We start from the raw sequence: 21,037 nt of genomic DNA, 5'->3' as shown, positions 1-21,037 counted from the left end.
ATTTTCTGTCTGATGAATATGTGCGAATACCACATTTATAGAAATACAGTGTTGCAGAGTATAGACAACCATGATGCTTTAGAAATACTTAATCTAGATGAGAAGAAATCCCTCATTTTTCGAAATTATCTTGTTTTTCCTAAACAACAAGTTGTAAATCTAGGTGCTTTGGTGTTGCATGTATGTTTAAGCATGTATCTTCCACAGAGAATGCACTGTACAGTTTTCTCTCAAAAGAATATATGCAAATACCACATTTTAAGGAAATACAGTGTTGCAGAGTAAAGACAATCACGAACGTATTAGAAATACTTAATTGCGCATGATGAAATCATTCAGTGTGCAAAATTATCGTGTTTTTCCTAACAACATGTGGTAACTCTATTTGCTTTGGTGTTGCGTGTATGTCTAAGAATTTATCTTCCACTGAACAGTTTTATCTCGAAAGTATATAGGTGAATACGATATTTTAAGGAAATGCAATGTTGCATAGTAAAGACAACCATGAATGTATTAGAAATACTTAATCTGGACGAGAAGAATACCCATATCTTGCAAAATTACCTTGTTTTTCCTAAACAACACGTTGTAACTCTATGTGCTTTAGTTTTGGTTTTGTGTCTGATCTTGTATCTTCCACAGAGAATGCACTGTACAATTTTCTCTTGGAAGAATATGTGTGAATACCACATTTTAAGGAAATACAATGTTGCAGAGTAAAGACAACCAAGAATGTTTTAGAAATACTTAATCTGGACGAGAAGAAATCCCTCATTTTGAGAAATTATCTTGTTTTTCTTAAACAACAAGATGTAAATCTATGGACTGTGGTGTTGCAAGTATGTCTAAGTGTGTCTTCCACAGAGAATGCACTGAACAGTTTTATCTGGAAAGTATATGGGCGAATACCACATTTTAAGGAAATACAGTGTTGCAGAGTAAAGACAACCACGAATGTATTAGAAGCACTTAATCTGGACTAGAAGAAACCCCACATTGTGCGAAATTATCTTGTTTTTCCTAATCAACACGTTGTAACTCTATGTGCTTTTGTGTTGCGTGTATGTCTTAGCGTGTATCTTCCACAGAGAATGCACTATACAGTTTTCTTTCTGAACTATATGTTCGAATATGAAATTTTAAGGAAAGACAGTGATGCAGAATAAAGGAAACCACGAATGTATTAGAAATACTTAATCGCGATGAGAAGAAATCCCGCATTGTGTGAAATTATCTTGTTTTTCCTAATCAACACTTTGTAACTCTATGTGCTTTTGTGTTGCGTGTATGTCTAAGCATGTATCTTACACAGAGAATGCACTGTACAGTTTTCTCTCGGAATAATATGTGCGAATACCACATTTTAAGGAAATGCAGTGTTGCAGAAGAAATACAACCATGAATGTTTTAGAAATACTTAATCCGGACAAGAAGAAAAGCCTCATTTTGCGAAATTATCTTGCTTTCCTAAAAAACACGTTGTAACTCTATGTGCTTTGGTGTTGCGTGTATGTCTAAGTGTGTATCTTCCACACAGAATGCACTGTACAATTTTTTCTTGGAAGGATATGTGTGAATACCACATATGAAGGAAATACAGGGTTGCAGAGTAAAGAAAAACAGGAATGTTTAAAAATATGTAATCTGGACGAGAAGCAATCCTTCATTTTGCGAAATTATCTTGTTTTCCCTAAACAGCACGTTGTATCTCTAGGTGCTTCTGTAGTGCATGTATGGCTAAGCGTGTATCTTCCACAGAGAATGCACTGTACATCTTTCTCTCTGAAGATTATGTGTGAATACCACATTTTAAGGAAAAACAGTGTTGCAGAGTAAAGGCAAACAGGAATGTATTAGAAATACTTCATTGTGACTAAAAGAAATCCCACAGTGTGCGAAATTATCTTGTTTTTCCTTAATAACACGTGGTAAATCTATGTGCTCTGGTGTTGTGTGTATGTCTAAGCGTTTATCTTCCACAGAGAATGCACTGTACAGTTTTCTTTCTGAACTATATGTGTGAATACTACATTTTAAGGAAATACAGTGTTGCAGAATAAAGACAACCACGAATGTATTAGAAATACTTAATCGCTACGAGAAGAAATCTCACATTGTGCGAAATTATCTTGTTTTTCCTAAACAAAACGTTGTAACTCTATCTTCTTTGGTGTTGCGTGTATGTATAAGCATGTATCTTCCACAGAAAATGCACTGTACAGTTTTCTCTCAGAATAATATGTGTGAATACCATATTTTAAGGGTTGCAGAAAAAAGACATCAATGAATGTTTAAAAATACTTAATCTGAACAAGAAGAAAACCCTCATTTTGCGAAATTATCTTGTTTTCCTAAACCACACGTTGTAACACTATGTGCTTTGGAGTTGCGTGTATGTCTAATTGTGTATCTTCCACAGAGAATGCACTGTACAGTTTTTTCTTGGAAGGATATGTGCGAATACCACATTTTAAGTAAATACAGAGTTGCAGAGTAAAGACAACCATGAATGTTTAAAAATACGTAATCTGGACGAGAAGAAATCCCTAATTTTGCGAAATTATCTTGTTTTTCCTAAACAACAGGTTGTAACTCTATGTGCTTCGGTCTTGCGTGTATGTCTAAGAATGTATCTTCCACAGAGAATGCACTGTACGACTTTCTCTCTGAAGAATATGTGTGAATACCACATATTAAGGAAATACAGTGTTGCAGAGTAAAGATGAACACTAAAGTATTAGAAATACTTAATTGCAACTAAAAGAAATCCCATAGTGTGCAAAATTATCATGTTATTTCCTTAACAACACGTGGTAAATCTATATCGAAAGTATATGTGCAAATACGATATTTTTAGAAATAGAGTGTTGCAGAGTAAAGACAACCACGAATGTATTTGAAATACTTAATCAGGACGAGAAGAAATCCCGCATTGTGCGAAATTATCTTGTTTTTCCTAAACAACACGTTGTAACTCTATGTGCTTTGGTGTTGCGTGTATGTCTAAGCATGTATCTAACACAGAGAATGCACTGTACAATTTTCTCTCTGAAGAATATGTGCGAATACCACATTTTAAGGAAGTACAGGGTTGCAGAATAAAGACAACCATGAATATCTTAGAAATACTTAATCTGAACAAGAAAAAATCCGTCATTGTGCGACACTATCTTGTTTTTCCTAAATAACACATTGTAACTCTATGTGCTTTTGTGTTGAATGTATATCTAAGCATATATCATCCATAGAGAATGCACTGTACACTTTACTCTCAGAAGAATATGTGTGAATACCACATTTTAAGGAAATATAGGGTTGCAGAGTAAAGACAACCACGAATATTTTGGAAACAATGGAGATCACAAGAAGTCACTCATTGTGCGAAATTATCTAGTTTTTCCTAAACAGCACGTTGTAACTCTATGTGCTTTTGTGTTGCATGTATATCTAAGTGTATATCTACCAAAGAGAATGCACTGTACAGTTTTTTCTCTGGAGTATATGTGTGAATATCATATTTTAAGGAAATACAATGTTGCAGAGTAAAGACAACCACGAATTTGTTAGAAATACTTAATGTGGATGAAAGAAATTGTGCATTGCACGAAATTATCTTGATTTTCCTAAACAACACGTTGTAATTCCATGTGCTTTGGTGTTACGTGTATGGCTAAGCGTATATCTTCCACAGAGAATGCACTCTACAATTTTTCTCGGAAGAATATGTGGGCATACCACATTTTAAAGAAATACAGGGTTACAGAGTAAAGACAAACATGAATGTTTTAGAAATTCTTAATCTGAACGAGAAGAAATCCCTCTTTTTGTAAACTTATCTTGTTTTTCCTAAACAATACATTGTAAATCTATGTGCTTTGATGTTGCATGTATGTCTAAGCGTGTATCTTCCTCAGAGAATGCACTGTACAATTTTCTCTCTGAAGAATATGTGCGAATACTACTTTTAAAGAAATACAGTGTTGTAGAGTAAAGACAACCACGAATGAATTAGATATACTTAATCTGGACGAGAAGAAATATCGCATTGTGCGAAATTATCTTGTTTTTCCTAAACAACACATTGTAACTCTATGTGTTTTGGTGTTGTGTGTATTTCTAAGTGTGTATCTTCCACAGAGATGCACTGTACAGTTTTCTGTCTGATGAATATGTGCGAATACCACATTCATAGAAATACAGTGTTGCAGAGTAAAGACAACCGTGATGTTTTAAATATACTTAATCTGGATGAGAAGAAATCCCTCATTTTTTGAAATTATCTTGCTTTTCCTAAACAACAAGTTGTAAATCTAGGTGCTTTGGTGTTGCGTGTATGTCTAAGCATGTATCTTCCACAGAGAATGCACTGTACAGTTTTCTCTCAAAAGAATATGTGCAAATACCACATTTTAAGGAAATACAGTGTTGCAGAGTAAAGACAAACACGAATGTATTAGAAATACTTAATTGTGCATGATGAAATCCCTCAGTGTGCAAAATTATCGTGTTTTCATTAAACAAAATGTGGTAACTCTATTTGCTTTGGTCGTGCGTGTATGTCTAAGAATTTATCTTCCACAGAGAATGTACTGAACTGTAGGGAGCTGCTTGCCCGTTAACTGTCGTTAACTGTCGTTAACAGTTAACAAGTCCTTATTTGAGTGGAGCCTGTTGAGTCTTGCGCCTTCCGCGTGGATACAACCTATCAGCAATGCCCACGTGGCTAAGCCTGATTGGCTGGCTATTAGTATTTAAGGGCTGGGCTGATTCTCTCGGGGTCAGAAGAAGAAGAAGTACAGGAGGGAGAAGAAGGAGAAGAAGGAGAAGAAGTACAAGGGTCCTGAGTAAACTGCTTGAAGATCTTCCTGTGTTGCGTCATTCCTTGCTGGCGAGGGTGGACGTGACAACTGGTGCTGAAACCCAGGACAAGAAACTCTCCTCGTTCGTGGGGTTTGCAGATCAGAACTTCTTGCAGTCAGGGTAGCGCGCTGGTAAATTCCCGGTTAAATGGGACAATAAAGTTCCCGGTTAAATGGGACAATAAAGTTCCCGGTTAAATGGGACAATAAAGTTCTCGGTGAGAGACAATAAAGTTCCCAGGCAAGGTGGGACAAAAGGGACCGTCAAAAATGGACAGCCTGTTCCTCTCTGTAAACAAAGAGGGAGGGAAAAGTTTGCGGAAGGCAAACCGAAAGTGAAAGTAAAGTCCGTGGAGGTTTAAGTTCGCAGATTAGCAACCTAGTGAAAAGTAAAGTGTTACAATTTATGGACCCTGCTCTGAAAGCAGTGTCCTAAATTTTTTCCTGCGTTCTTTTTGTAAAAGGACTTAGAGCCTTAATTTTTAAAATGGGGACCTCACAGTCTCATCCAATTTTTCTGGCTCTTCAAGAGCTGCTTTTATCAAAGAATTTAAAGATCAAGAAATCGACCTTAGAGAGATTTCTTAATGAATGTAATACCGTGGCACCCTGGTTCGCTGTTTATGGCAGCCTAACGGTCGACTGCTGGGATAGGTTAGGGAAGGATCTGGACTTAGCCTGGGATCAGGGCACACTCAAAGGAGGAGTAAAACCTATTTGGAAGCTTGTTAGGGGCTGTTTAGAAGATAAAAAATGCTGTAAGGGCGTAGAGGATGGACAAACTGCTTTAGAAATCTTACAAGAGGAAAGATCAGAAAAGGCAGAGAGTGTTAAGGAAAAAGGGGCAAAGTCTCTCTACCCTGCCTCAGAAGGGTTAGGAGATTTCAGTTCGGAAGATTCTGATCTTGAGGAGGAGGAGATACATGCTCTGGTTGAACAATTGGAGGGAGCGAGCCTAAAACAGAGGAAGAAACTTAGAGATAAGTCAGGGGTGGCAGCGCCATCAATGGGGTCTCCACCCTGACAGCACCTTCCACTCCTACACATCCTCTAGAGACTACCCAGTATACAGGGAATTCCTTTGGTCCACAAGTTTGGTCACAGGTTCGCACCGAGTTCTCTTTAGCTTATCCAGTGTTTCAGAATCCACAAGGGCAAAGGAGTCATGAGCCTTTAGACTTTAAAGTTATTAAATCTCTGGCCGAATCAGTTCGAAATAATGGAACATCCGCTGCCTTCACGGTGGCTCAAGTTGAGGTTCTCACTAGGCACTGTATGACTCCTGGGGATTGGAGTTCGTTGGTTCGTGCCTGCCTAAGCCCAGGACAATACCTTGATTGGAGAGCATTCCTCATAGAATTTGCAACTGAGCAGGAAGCAGTTAACATAGCGGCGGGCAACCCACAATGGGATAGGGATATGCTCCTGGGTCAAGGAAGGTACGCCAACCAACAGACTGGGTATCCGGTGCAAGTATACAATCAAGTCAATGATATTTCTATAAAAGCTTGGAAGTCCCTCCCCAATAAAGGGGAGGTAACAGGAAATCTTACTAAGGTTATTCAAGGGCCTATGGAGCCTTTCTCTGATTTTGTTGCTCGACTCTCCGAGACTGCCACCAGAATTTTTGGCAATGTGGATTTGGCAGGGCCCCTAATAAAGCAGCTTGCTTTTGAACAATGCACAAAGGAGTGCCGTGCAGCTATAACCCCGTTCAAAAACAAGGGGATAGAGGAATGGATGAAAGCGTGCAGAGAGTTAGGAGGGCCGCTGACTAATGCAGGTCTTGCTGCGGCTGTGGTGCAATTAACACAGAATAGGAAGCCACAGTCAGGAGCTTGCTTCAGGTGTGGAAAGCTGGGCCATCTTAAAAAACAATGTCTGGAAAGAGGAAGCGCAGGCAAAGGTGAAATATTTCTACACCCTAGACAACCTGGGTTGTGTCCCAAGTGCAAAAAGGGAAATCATTGGGCTAATGAGTGTAGGTCATTTAAGGACATACATGGACAGCCCCTTCCGTCTGGCTATGGAGGTGATCGGCCAAAAAACGGCCAGCGGGGCCCTTGTCCCCAGGGCCCACAAATATATGGGGCCATAGAGGAACAAACCACCAGTCCCACATCAGAGAGATGGCCGTTCCTTCGCCATCCAAGGGACCGTGGAGAGCCACTGCTGGTTCTGCAGGATTGGACCTCCGCTCCACCTCCAGGCTCGTATTAACTCCTCAAATGGGAGTCCAAATAATTGATACTGATTTTAAAGGACCCCTTGACCCTGATACCTGGGCCTACTCATTGGTAGATCATCCATTGCTTTGAGAGGCTTAATAGTGCACCCGGGGATTATTGATCCAGATTTCAAAGGAATAGTCAAGATAATGGTAGAGTCCCCAAAAGGAATTACAGTTATTTCCCCAGGAGATAGAATAGCTCAGCTCATTGTGCTCCCTAGTTTGCAGGCAAAGTTTCCAGCTCAGAAAATAAATAGGGGGAAAAAAGGGTTCGGATCCACTGGCAATGACCTTACATTTTTGTCACTGGATTTAGACCAGCGCCCCATTGTAGAATTGCAGATTGAAAATAGACAAATTCAGGGACTACTGGACACTGGAGCTGACAAAAGCATAATAGCTAAAAAGGATTGGCTGGCAAGCTGGCCAATCCAGATCTCCTCTCAAACATTACAGGGCTTGGGTTATGCAAAGGCCCCGGATATTAGTGCAAGACAGCTCAAGTGGCAAGATCAGGAAGGACACTCTGGCATGATACAGCCCTATGTCCTAGATTTGCCAATCACCCTATGGGAGAGGGATTTGCTGAAGGATATGGGCTATAAATTAACCAATGAATATTTGGAAGTCTCGCAACAACTCATGAAGCAGATGGGGCATTACCCCAGAAGGGGCATTGGGAAATTTTTACAAGGAAGAACTAGCCCAGTTGTTGCTCAACAAAGACCCGATTGGCAAGGTCTGGGTTTTTCCTAGGGGCCATTGAGGAGGACATTCCCATCACATGGAAGACAGAGGAACTGGTGTGGGTTCCTCAATGGTCCCTTTCCTCTGAAAAGCTTGCAGCAGCTCATTCCTTAGTAAGTGAACAGCCCTCCCTTGGGCACATTCAAACCTCAGTATCTCCTTGGAACACACCCGTTTTCGTTATAAAAAAGAAAACAGGAAAATGGAGGCTGCTTCATGACCTCCGCGCTATTAATCAACAAATGCAAGTGATGGGTCCAGTGCAGCGAGGCCTTCCCTTGTTGTCTGCCTTACCTAGCCATTGGCCAGTCATAGTAATTGATATAAAAGACTGTTTCTTTTCAAACCCCCTCTGCATTAAAGACAGGGAGTGGTTTGCATTTACCATCCCTTCCTGTAATCTCGAGGAACCTGATAAGAGGTATGAATGGAAAGTGTTACCCCAGGGCATGGCTAATATCCCCACTATGTGTCAAGTATTTGTGAGTGCTGTCATCGCTCCTCTAAGAGTGCAATATTCTAGAGTAAGATGCATCCACTACATGGATGATATCCTTCTGAGTAATAAAGATGAGAAGGTTTTGGATCAGGCTTATGAAAAGCTAATAAGATTATTGAGAAGAAAGCAATTGTTTGTTGCCCCTGATAAGGTTCAAAAAACCAGTGTAGTCTCTTATTTAGGAGCAAGATTGGATCCTCTTACAGTAGTTCCACAAAAGATTGAAATTAGAAAGGATAATCTCAAGACACTTAATGACTTTCAGAAGTTGTTGGATGATATAAACTGGATCCGAAGCTATTTGAAAATACCTAATTATGAATTAAGGTCATTATTCAATCTTTTGGCCGGTGATTCAGCCCTGGATTCTCCTAGACAACTAACTAAGGAGGCTCGAGTGGCCTTGAGGAAGGTAGAGCAAGGACTACAGGATGCAGTACTATATCGTTGCACAGAGGACTTGGATATCATCCTGTGCATTCTGTCTACCTTTTTTGCAGCCTACAGGGCTGTTATGGCAGGCAGGACCCTTATTATGGATTCATCCTAAAGCCTCACCAGCAGAATCCATAGAGCATTACCCCACTGCTGTTGCAAAATTGGCCTTTAATGGAATACAACAATGTGTGCAGTTTTTTGGGAGATATCCAGCCTCCCTGATTATTCCATATACTGCTTTTCAAGTGCAAATATTATGTGGAGCAATTGATGACTGGGCCATATTGCGCTGTAGTTTCCATGGTATTATAGATAATCATTATCCCAAGCACCCTTTGCTTTCCTTTTTAAAAGAACATCCTGTTGTGTTTCCAAAAGTAACTGCACAAAATCCTTTGCCAGATGCTCCCAATATATTTACAGATGGATCAAAAACTGGATGTGGGGTGTATATGGTAGAACATCAGAAACCAGTCCTGTATCAATTCCAGCCAAATTCTCCACAGGTGGTTGAGTTGCAAATTGTCTTGGAAGTCTTTAAAAAATGCCTTTTTCCCTTTAATTTACTTTCCGATTTGGCATATGTGGTAAATGCTGTAAAAATTCTAGAGGTGGCCGGACCTATAAAACAAAGCAGTACTGTTTGTCAATTACTGAGAGAGTTACAAAAGATCATTTGGCTGAGAGAGTCAAAACTTTTTATACAACATATTCGGGCTCATACAGGCTTACCTGGCCCATTAAGTGAAGGAAATGATCTGGTTGATCGTTGCACTAGAATGGAATATGCCTTTTTGAATTCTGTTTTGGAAAATGCCCGAATTTTTCATAAGCAATTTCATATTCCTTCAAAGACCTTGCAACGAAGGTTTGGATTATCCTGAGCAGATGCCAGACAAATTGTGCTTGAATGTCAACAATGTGCTGTTTATGATCATCCCCCTAGTTTAGGAATTAATCCAATCAATTAAAAATTTATCAAATGGATATTACTCATATTTTTGAATTTGGAACTTTAAAATATGTTCATGTTTCTGTGGATACTTGTTCTAGCATCATTCATGCTACAGCCTTGAGTGGAGAGAAGACACGTAACGATATTACACATTGCCTTGAAGCATGGGTGGCTTGGGGGCAACCTCAACAGTTTAAGACAGACAATGGCCCTGCCTATACACCTCAGTCTTTTCAATCCTTTTGCAAGCAAATGGATATAATCTTGAATCATGGTCTACCCTATAATCCTCAGGGCCAAGGCATTGTTGAATGTGCTCATCGTACCCTTAAGGAATGTTTAACAAAACAAAAAGAGGGAATTGGGTATGGCAGAACACCCAAAGAACGACTTTCATTGGCATTATTTACTTTAAATTTTTTGAATCTGGATAATGATGGTTTGGCTGCAGCTGATCAGCACCAATGCCCTAATAATACCTTGAAGGGTTATGTTAAATGGAAGGATGTGCTTACTGGATTATGGCATGGCCCTGATTCAGTGTTGGCGTGGGCGAGAGGTTCTGTTTGTGTGTTTCCTCAGACTCAACAAGATCCACTGTGGGTGCCTGAGTGGCTGACCAGATGCTGCAATAAAAATGAAGATCCTCCTGCTGTTACTGACTCTCGACAAAACGTTGATGCTGGTGTAGAAGGAGCCAAGATGGGTGATCTTGTCGGTGTTCCCGAGACCCATGCCGATATGCCATGATACTAAGCTGTTTCCTTGTCTTTCTAGTTTTAACATGTCTCTTGATATATCATACTCACCTTTAGATAAAGAGGAGGGAGTGTAAATGAAAACTATGCCCTTGCCATTCTTTTGATAGTACTTTCAATTGTTTGCCTGTGGTGCATCTGCAGGATGAGGTGTATCCAACAAAGACAGGTTGCAATGATGGTACAGGCATTCACAGCCATTGAAGCTGGACAGTCCTCCTAGGCCTGTCTGGCAGCCATGAAGGCCTAATAAGATGCTTTCCACGCTCAGGGTGCGAGGCTAAGCACTGCACTCAGGGGCCCATGATTGGAGAGCCATTGAGGGGAGCATGTTTGACTGCACACGGGTTGGTACCCCAGAACCCGTCTCTGAGCAAAAGGTACCGGATGGGTTTGACGAAATCCACTGGGCTGATGGCTCAGAAGGGCGTCGAAACAAGGTCCATGAGTCCACCCAATGGGCAAATGATATATCAGAGGTCAAACCTCTACTCTCGCCTGAATGCGTGTTTAAAAAGAAAAAGGAGGAACAGTAGGGAGCTGCTTGCCCGTTAACTGTCATTAACAGTTAACAAGTCCTTATTTGGGTGGAGCCTGTTGAGTCTTGCGCCTTCCGCGTGGATACAACCTATCAGCAATGCCCACATGGCTAAGCCTGATTGGCTGGCTATTAGTATTTAAGGGCTGGGCTGATTCTCTCGGGGTCAGAAGAAGAAGAAGTACAGGAGGGAGAAGAGGGAGAAGAAGGAGAAGTACAAGGGTCCTGAGTAAACTGCTTGAAGAAGATCTTCCTGTGTTGCGTCATTCCTTGCCGGCGAGGGTGGACGTGACACTGAACAGTTTTATCTCGAAAGTATATAGGCAAATACGATATTTTAAGGAAATACAATGTTGCATAGTAAAGACAACCACGAATGTATTAGAAATACTTAATCTGGACGAGAAGAATTCCCACATCTTGCCAAATTATCTTGTTTTTCCTAAACAACACATTGTAACTCTATGTGCTTTAGTTTTGGTTGTGTGTCTGAGCGTGTATCTTCCTCAGAGAATGCACTGTACAATTTTCTCTCTGAAGAATATGTGCGAATACCACATTTTAAAGAAATAGAGTGTTGTAGAGTAAAGACAACCACGAATATATTAGATATACTTAATCTGGACGGGAATTTATCTTGCATTGTGCGAAATTATCTTGTTTTTCCTAATCAACACATTGTAACTCTATGTGCTTTTGTGTTGCATCTATGTCTAAGCATGTATCTTACATAGAGAATGCACTGCAAAGCTTTCTCTAGATATTATTTGTGCGAATACCACATTTTAAGGAAATAGAGGGTTGCAGGGAAAAGACAAACATGAATGTTTTAGAAATTCTTAATCTGGACGAGAAGAAATCCCTCATTTTGTAAAATTATGTTGCTTTTCCTAAACAATACATTGTAACTCTATGTGCTTTGGTGTTGTGTGTATGTCTAAGCATGTATCTTCCTCAGAGAATGCACTGTACAATTTTCTCTCTGAAGAATATGTGCGAATACCACCTTTTAAGGAAATACAGTGTTGTAGAGTAAAGACAACCACGAATGAATTAGATATACTTAATCTGGACGAGAAGAAATATCGCATTGTGCGAAATTATCCTGTTTTCCCTAAACAACATGTTATAACTTTATGTGCGTTGGGGATGCCTGTATTTCTAAGTATGTATCTTCCACAGAGGTACACTGTACAATTTTCTGTCTGATGAATATGTGCGAATACCACATTTATAGAAATACAGTGTTGAAGAGTAAAGACAACCATGATGATTTAGAAATACTTAATCTGGATGAGAAGAAATCCCTATTTTTTCAAAATTATCCTGTTTTTCATAAACAAGAAGTTGTAAATCTAGGTGCTTTGGTGTTGCGTGTATATCTAAGCATGTATCTTACACAGAGAATGCACTGTACAAATTTCTCTCAAAAGAATATGTGAAAATACCATATTTTAAGGAAATACAGTGTTGCAGAGTAAAGGCAAACACGAATATGTTAGAAACACTTAATAGCTCATGATGAAATCCCTCAGTGTGCAAAATTATCGTGTTTTTCCTAAACAACATGTGCTAACACTATTTGCTTTTGTGTTGCGTGTATGTCTAAGAATTTATCTTCCACAGAGAATGCACTGAACAGTTTTATCTCGAAAATATATGGGTGAATAGGTTTTTTTAAGGACATACAATGTTGCATAGTAAAGACAACCACGAATGTATTAGAAGTACTTAATCTGGACGAGAATTCCCACATTTTGCAAAATTATCTTGTTTTTCCTAAACAACACGTTATAACTCTATGTGCTTTAGTTTTGGTTGTGTGTCTGAGCTTGTATCTTCCACAGAGAATGCACTGTACAATTTTCTCTTGGAAGAATATGTGCGAATACCACATTTTAAGGAAATACAGTGTTGCAGAGTAAAGACAACCATGAATGTTTTAGAAATTCTCAGTCTGGAAAAGAAGAAAAACCTCATTTTGCGAAATTATCTTGTTTTCCTAAACAACACGTTGTAAAATTATGTGCTTTGGTGTTGTGTGTATGTCTAAGTGTGCATCTTCCACAGAGAATGCACTGTACAGTTTTTTCTTGGAAGGATATGTGCGAATACCACATTTTAAGGAAATACAGGGTTTCAGAGTAAAGACAACCACGAATGTTTAAAAAATACGTAATCTGGACGAGAAGAAACCCCGCATTGTGAGAAATTATCTTGTTTTTCCTGAACAACATGTTGTAACTCTATGTGCTTTGGTAGTGTGTGTATGTGTAAGCATGTATCTTCCACAGAGAATGCACTGTACAACTTTCTCGCTAAAGAATATGTGCGAATACTACATTTTAAGGAAATACAGTGTTGCAGAGTAAAGACAAACAGGAAAGTATTAGAAATACTTAATTGTGACTAAAAGAAATGCCACAGTGTGCGAAATCATCATGTTTTTCCTTAACAACACGTGGTAATGCTATGTGATTTGATGCTGCGTGTATGTCTAAGGGTGTATCCTCCACAAAGAAAGCGCTATACAGTTTTAACTCGAAAGTATATGTGCGAATACGATATTTTTAAGAAATACAGTGTTGCAGAGTAAAGACAACCACCAATGTGTTAGAAATACGTAATCTGGATGAGAAGAAATTCCGCATTGGGCGAAATTATCTTGTTTTTTCTTAAACAACATGTTGTAACTCTATGTGCTTTGGTATTGCGTGTATGTCTAAGCATGAGTGTTCCACAGAGAATGCACTGTACAATTTTCTCTTTGAAGAATATGTGCGAATACCACATTTTAAGGAAGTACCGGGTTGCAGAATAAAGACAACCATGAAAATCTTAGAAATACTTAATCTGAACAAGAAGAAATCCCTCATTGTGCAACATTATCTTGTTTTTCCTAAACAACACATTGTAACTTTATGTGCATTGGTGTTGAATGTATATCTAAGCATATATCTTCCATAGAGAATGCACTGTACAGTTTAGTCTCGGAAGAATATGTGTGAATACCACATTATAAGGAAATACAGTGTTGCAGAGTAAAGACAACCACGGATGTTTTAAAAACACTTAATCGCGATCACAAGAAATCACTCATTGTGCGAAATTATCTTGTTTTCCTAAACAGCACGTTGTAACTCTATGTGCTTTTGTGTTGCATGTATATCTAAGCATATATCTTCCACAGAGAATGCACTGTACAGTTTTCCTTCTGAACTATATGTGTGAATACTACATTTTAAGGAAATACAGTGTTGCAGAATAAAGACAACCACGAATGTATTAGAAATACTTAATTGTGATGGAAAAAATCTCGCATTGTGTGAAATTATCTTGTTTTTCCTAAACAACACATTGTAACTCTATGTACTTTGGTGTTGCGTGTATGTCTAAGCATGTATCTTCTACGGGGAATGCTTTGCACAGTTTTCTCTCAGAATAATATATGCGAATACCATATTTTAAGGAAATACAGGGTTGCAGAAAAAAGACATCCATGAATGTTTTAAAAATACTTAATCTGGACAAGAAGAAAACCCTCATTTTTCGAAATTATCTTGTTTTCCTAAACCACACGTTGTAACACTATGTGCTTTGGAATTCCGTGTATGTCTAAGTGTGTATCTTCCACAGAGAATGCACTGTACAGTTTTTTCTTGGAAGGATATGTGCGAATACCACATTTTAAGGAAATAGAGGGTTGCAGAGTAAAGACAAACACGAATATTTAAAAATACATAGTCTGGACGAGTAGAAATCTCTCATTTTGCATAATTATCTTCCTTTTCCTAAACAACACGTTGTAACTCTATGTGCTTCAGTCGTGCGTGTATGTCTAAGCATGTATCTTCCACAGAGAATGCACTGTACGACTTTCTCTCTGAAGAATATGTGCAAATACTCCACATTAAGGAAATACAGTGTTGCAGAGTAAAGATGAACAGGAAAGTATTAGAAATACTTTATTGCGACTAAAAGAAATCCCACAGTGTGTGAAATTATCGTGTTTTTCCTTAAGAACACGTGGTAAATCTATATCGAAAGAATATGTGCAGATACGATATTTTTAGAAATACAGTGTTGCAGAGTAAAGACAACCACAAATGTATTAGAAATACTTAATCTGGACGAGAAGAAATCCCGCATTGTGCGAAATTATATTGTTTTTTCCTAAACAACACGTTTTAACTCTATGTGCTTTTGTGCTGCGTGTATGTCTAAGCATGTATCTTCCACAGAGAATGCACTGTACAATTTTCTCTCTGAAGAATATGTGCGAATACCATATTTTAAGGAAGTATAGGGTTGCAGAATAAAGACAACCATGAATATCTTAGAAATACTTAATCTGAACAAGAAAAAAATCCCTCATTGTGCGACATTATCTTGTTTTTCCTAAACAACACATTGTAACTCTATGTACTTTTGTGTTGAATGTATATCTAAGCATATACCTTCCATATAGAATGCACTGTACACTTTACTCTCAGAAGAATATGTGTGAATACTACATTTTAAGGAAATACAGGGTTGCAGAGTAAAGACAACCACGAATGTTTTGGAATCACTTAATCGCGATCACAAGAAATCACTCATTGTGCGAAATTATCTAGTTTTTCCTAAACAGCACGTTGTAACTCTATGAGCGTTTGTGTTCCATGTATATCTAAGCAAATATCTTCCAAAGAGAATGCACTATACAGTTTTCTTTCTGAACTATATTTTTGAATACAAAATTTTAAGGAAAGACAGTGATGCAGAATAAAGAAAACCACGAGTGTATTAGAAATACTTAATCACGATGAGAAGAAATCCAGCATTGTGCGAAATTATCTTGTTTTTCCTAATCAACACGTTGTAACTCTATGTGCTTTTGTGTTGCGTGTATGTCTAAGCATGTATCTTCCACAGAGAAAACACTGTACAGTTTTCTCTCGGAATAATATGTGCGAATACCACATTTTAAGGAAATGCAGGGTTGCAGAGGAAAGACAACCACGAATGTTTTAGAAATACTTAATCTGGACAAGCAGAAAACCCTCATTTTGCGAAATTATCTTGTTTTCCTAAAAAACACTTTGTAAGTCTACGTGCTTTGGTGTTGCGTATATGTCTAAGTGTGTATCTTCCACAGAGAATGCACTGTACATTTTTTTCTTGGACGGATATGTGTGAATACCACATTTGAAGGAAATACAGCGTTGCAGAGTAAAGACAACCACGAATGTTTAAAAATACGTAATCTGGACGAGAAGCAGTCCCTCATTTTGCGAAGTTATCTTGTTTTTCTAAACAACACATTGTACCTCTATGTGCTTCTGTAGTGCATTTATGGCTAAGCGTGTATCTTCCACAGAGAATGTACTGTACATCTTTCTCTCTGAAGATTATGTGTGAATACCACATTTTAAGGAAATGCAGTGTTGCAGAGTAAAGACAAACAGGAATGTATTAGAAATACTTAATTGTGACTAAAAGAAATCCCACAGTGTGCGAAATTATCTTGTTTTTCCTTATCAACACGTGGTAAATCTATGTGCTTTGGTGTTGCGTGTATGTCTAAGAGTGTATCCTCCACAGAGAATGCACTGCACAGTTTTAACTCGAAAGTATATGTGCGAATACGATATTTTTAAGAAAAACAGTGTTGCAGAGTATGGACAGACACAAAGGTATTAGAAATACTTAATCTGGACGAGAAGAAATCCCGCATTGTGTGAAATTATCTTGTTTTTCCTAAACAACACGTTATAACTCTATGTTCTTTGGTGTTGCGTTTATGTTTAAGCGTGTATCTTCCACAGAGAATGCACTGTACAGTTTTCTCTCGGAATAATATGTGCGAATACCACATTTTAAGGAAATACAGTGTTGCAGAGGAAAGACAACTACGAATGTTTTAGAAATACTTAATCTGGGCAAGAAGAAAACCCTCATTTTTGCAAAATTATCTTGTTTTCCTAATCAACACGTTGTAACTCTATGTGCTTTGGTGTTCTGTGTATGACTAAGTGTGTATCTTCCAAAGAGAATGCATTGTACAGTTTTTTCTTGGAAGAATATGTGCGAATACCACATTTAAGGGAACTACAGGGTTACAGAGTGAAGACAACTACGATTGTTTAAAAATATGCAATCTGGACATGAAGAAATCCCTCATTTTGCAAAATTATCTTGTTCTTCCTAAACAATATATTGTAACTATATGTGCTTTGGTGTTGCGTATATGTCTAAGCATGTATCTTCCTAAAAAAATGCACTGTACAATTTTCTCTTTGAAGAATATGTGCGAATACCACATTTTAAGGAAATACAGTGTTGCAGAGTAAAGACAACCATGAATGTATTAGATAAACTTAATCTGGAGGAGAAGAAATCTCGCATTGTGCGAAATTATCTTGTTATTCCTAAACAACACGTTGTAACTCCCACAGTGTGTGAAATTATCGTGTTTTTCCTAAACCACATATGGTAACTCTATTTGCTTTGGTGTTGCGTGTATGTCTAAGCATGTATCTTCCACAGAGAATGCACTGAACAGTTTTATCTCGAAAGTATATGGGCGAATACAATATATTAAGGAAATACAGTGTTGCATAGTAAAGAAAACCACGAATGTATTAGAAATACTTAATCTGGATGAGAAGAATTCCCACATCTTGCGAAATTATCTTGTTTTTTCTAAACAACATGTTGTAACTCTATGTGCTTTAGTTTTGCTGGTGTGTCTGAGCTTTTATCTTCCACAGAGAATGCACTGTACAATTTTCTCTTGGACGAATATGTGCGAATACCACATTTTAAGGAAATACAGAGTTGCAGTGTAAAGACAACCACAAATGTTTTAGAAACACTTAATCGCGATTACAAGAAATCAATCATTGTGCAAAATTATCTTGTTTTTCATAAACAGCCCGTTGTATCACTATGTGCTTTTGTGTTGCATGTATATATCTAAGCATATATCTTCCAAAGAGAATGCACTGTATCGTTTTTTCTCTGGAGTATATGTGCGAATACCATATTTTAAGGAAATACAGTGTTGCAGAGTATAGACAACCACGAATTTGTTAGAAATACTTAATGTGGACGAAAGAAATTGTGCATTGCGCCAAATTATCTTGTTTTTCCTAAACAACACGTTGTAACTGTATGTGCATTGGTGTTGCGTGTATGTCTAAGCGTGTATCTTCCACAGAGAATGTGCTGTACAGTTTTCTCTCAGAATAATATGTGCGAATACCACATTTTTTAAGGAAATACAGGGTTGCAGAGGAAAGACAGCAACAAATGTTTTAGAAATATGTAATCTGGACAAGAAGAAAACCCTCATTTTGTGAAGTTATCTTGTTTTCCTAAACAACACGTTGTAACTCTATGTGCTTTGGTGTTGCGTGTATGTCTAAGTGTGTATATTCCACAGACATTGCACTATAAAGTTTTTTCTTGGAAGAATATGTGCAAATACCACATTTTAAGGAAATACAGGGTTGCAGAGAAAAGACAACCACGAATGTATTAGATATACTTAATCTGGACGAGAAAAAATCTCGCCTTGTGCGAAATTATCTTGTTTTTCCTAAACAACACGTTGTAACTCTATGTGTTTTGGTGTTGTGTGTATTTCTAAGCGTGTATCTTTCACAGAGATTGCACTGTACAATTTTCTATCTGAAGAATATGTGCGAATACCACATTTATAGAAATCCAGTGTTGCAGAGTAAAGACAACCATGAATGTTTTAGAAATACTTAATCTGGATGAGAAGAAATCACTCATATTTCAAATTATCTTGTTTTTCCTAAAAAACATTATAACTATATGTGCTTTGGTGTTGCGTGTATTTCTAAGCATTTATCTTCCACAGAGAATGCATTGTACAATTTTCTCTCAAAAGAATATGTGCAAATACCACATTTTAAGGAAATACAGTGTTGCAGAGTATAGACAAACACGAATGTGTTAGAAACACTTAATTGCAACTAGAAGAAATCCCACAGTGTGCGAAATTAACGTGTTTTTCCTAAACCACATGTGGTAACTCAAATTGCTTTGGTGTTGCGTGTATGCATAAGCATGTATCTTCCACAGACAATGCACTGAACAGATTTATCTTGAAAGTATATTGGCGAATATGATATATTAAGGAAATACAGTGTTGTATAGTAAAGACAACTACGAATGTATTAGAAATACTTAATCTGCACGACAAGAATTCCCATATCTTGCAAAATTGTCTTGTTTTTTTAAAACAATACGTTGTAACTTTATGTGCTTTAGTTTTGCTTGTGTGTCTGAGCTTGTATCTTCCACAGAGAATGCACTGTACAATTTTCTCTTGGACGAATATGTGCGAATACCACATTTTAAGAAAATACAGAGTTACAGAGTTGCAGAGTAAAGACAACTACGAATGTTTTGAAATACTTAATTTGGAGGAGAATAAATCCTGCATTGTGTGAAATTATCTTGTTTTTCCTAAACAACACGTTGTAACTCTATGTGCTTTGGTATTGCGTGTATGTCTATGCGTGTATCTTCCACAGAGAATGCACTGTACAATTTTCTCTCTGAAGAATATTTGCGCATACCATATTTTAAGGAAATACAGTTTTGCAGAGTAAAGACAAACACGAATGTTAGAGAAATACATGTTCTCTACAAGAAGATATCCAGCATTGTGCGAAATTATCTTGTTTTTCATAAACAACACATCTTAATTCTATGTGCTGTTGTTGCGTGTATGTCTACGTGTGTATCTTCCAGAGAGAATGCACTGACCAGTTTTCTCTTTGGAGTATATGTTCGAATACCATATTTAAAGGAAATAGAGTGTTTCAGAGTAAAGACAACCACGAATGTATTAGAAATACTTTATCTGGCCAAGAAGAAATCCCTCATTTTGCGAAATTATCTTGTTTTTCCTTTGGTGTGCATGTATGTCTAAGGGCGTATCTTCCACAGAGAATGCACTGTACAGTTTTCTCTTGGAAGAATATGTGCAAATACGACATTTTAAAAAAAATACAGTCTTGCAGAGTAAAGACAACCACGAATGTATTAGAAATTCTTAATCGCGACGAGATGTAATCCCGAATTGTGCGAAATTATCTTGTTTTTCCTAAAGAACACTATGTATCTCTATGTGTGTTGGTGTTGCCTGTAAGTCTAAACGTGTATCATACACATGGGTTGGACTGTACAGTTTTTTCTGAAGTATATGTGCGAATACCATATTTTAAGGAAATACAGTGAGGTAGAGTAAAGACAACCATGAAAATATTAGAAATACTTAAACTGGAAGAGAAGAAATCCCTCATTTTGCAAAATTATCTCGTATTCCTAAGCAACACGTTGTAACTCCATGTGCTTTTGTGTTGCGTGTATGTCTAAGCATGTATCTTCCACAGAGAATGCCCTGTACAATTTTCTCTCAGAAGAATATGTGTGAATACCCCATTTTAAGGAAATACAGTGTTGCAGGAAAAGACAACCACGAATGTATTAGAAATACTTAATCTGGACGGGATGAAATCCCGCATTGTGCAAAATTATTTTGCTTTTCTTAAACAACACGTTGTAACTCTATGTGCTTTGGTGTTGCGTGTATGTCTAAGCGTGAATCTTCCACAGAGGATGCACTGTACAGTTTTATCTCAGAAGAATATGTGCGAATACCACATTTTAAGGAAATAAAGGGTTGCAGAGTAAAGACAACCATGATTGTATTAGAAATACTTAATCTGGAAAAGAAGAAATCCCTCATTGTGCGAAATTCTCTTGTTTTTCCTAAACAACACGTTTGTAACTATATGTGCTTTGGTGTTGCATGTATGTCTAAGCATGTATCTTCATAGAGAATGCACTGTACAGTTTACTTTCGGAAGAATATGTGCGAATACCACATTTTAAGGAAATACAGTGTAGGAGAGTAAGATAGCCATGAATGTTTTAAAAATACTTAATCTGGACGAGAACAAATCCCTCATTTTGCGAAATTATCTTGTTTT

The sequence above is a fragment of the Apodemus sylvaticus genome, chromosome 17, assembly GCF_947179515.1.
Source record: "Apodemus sylvaticus chromosome 17, mApoSyl1.1, whole genome shotgun sequence".
NCBI classification, from domain to species: domain Eukaryota; kingdom Metazoa; phylum Chordata; class Mammalia; order Rodentia; family Muridae; genus Apodemus; species Apodemus sylvaticus.
Note: the sequence above shows the minus strand (reverse complement) of the source record.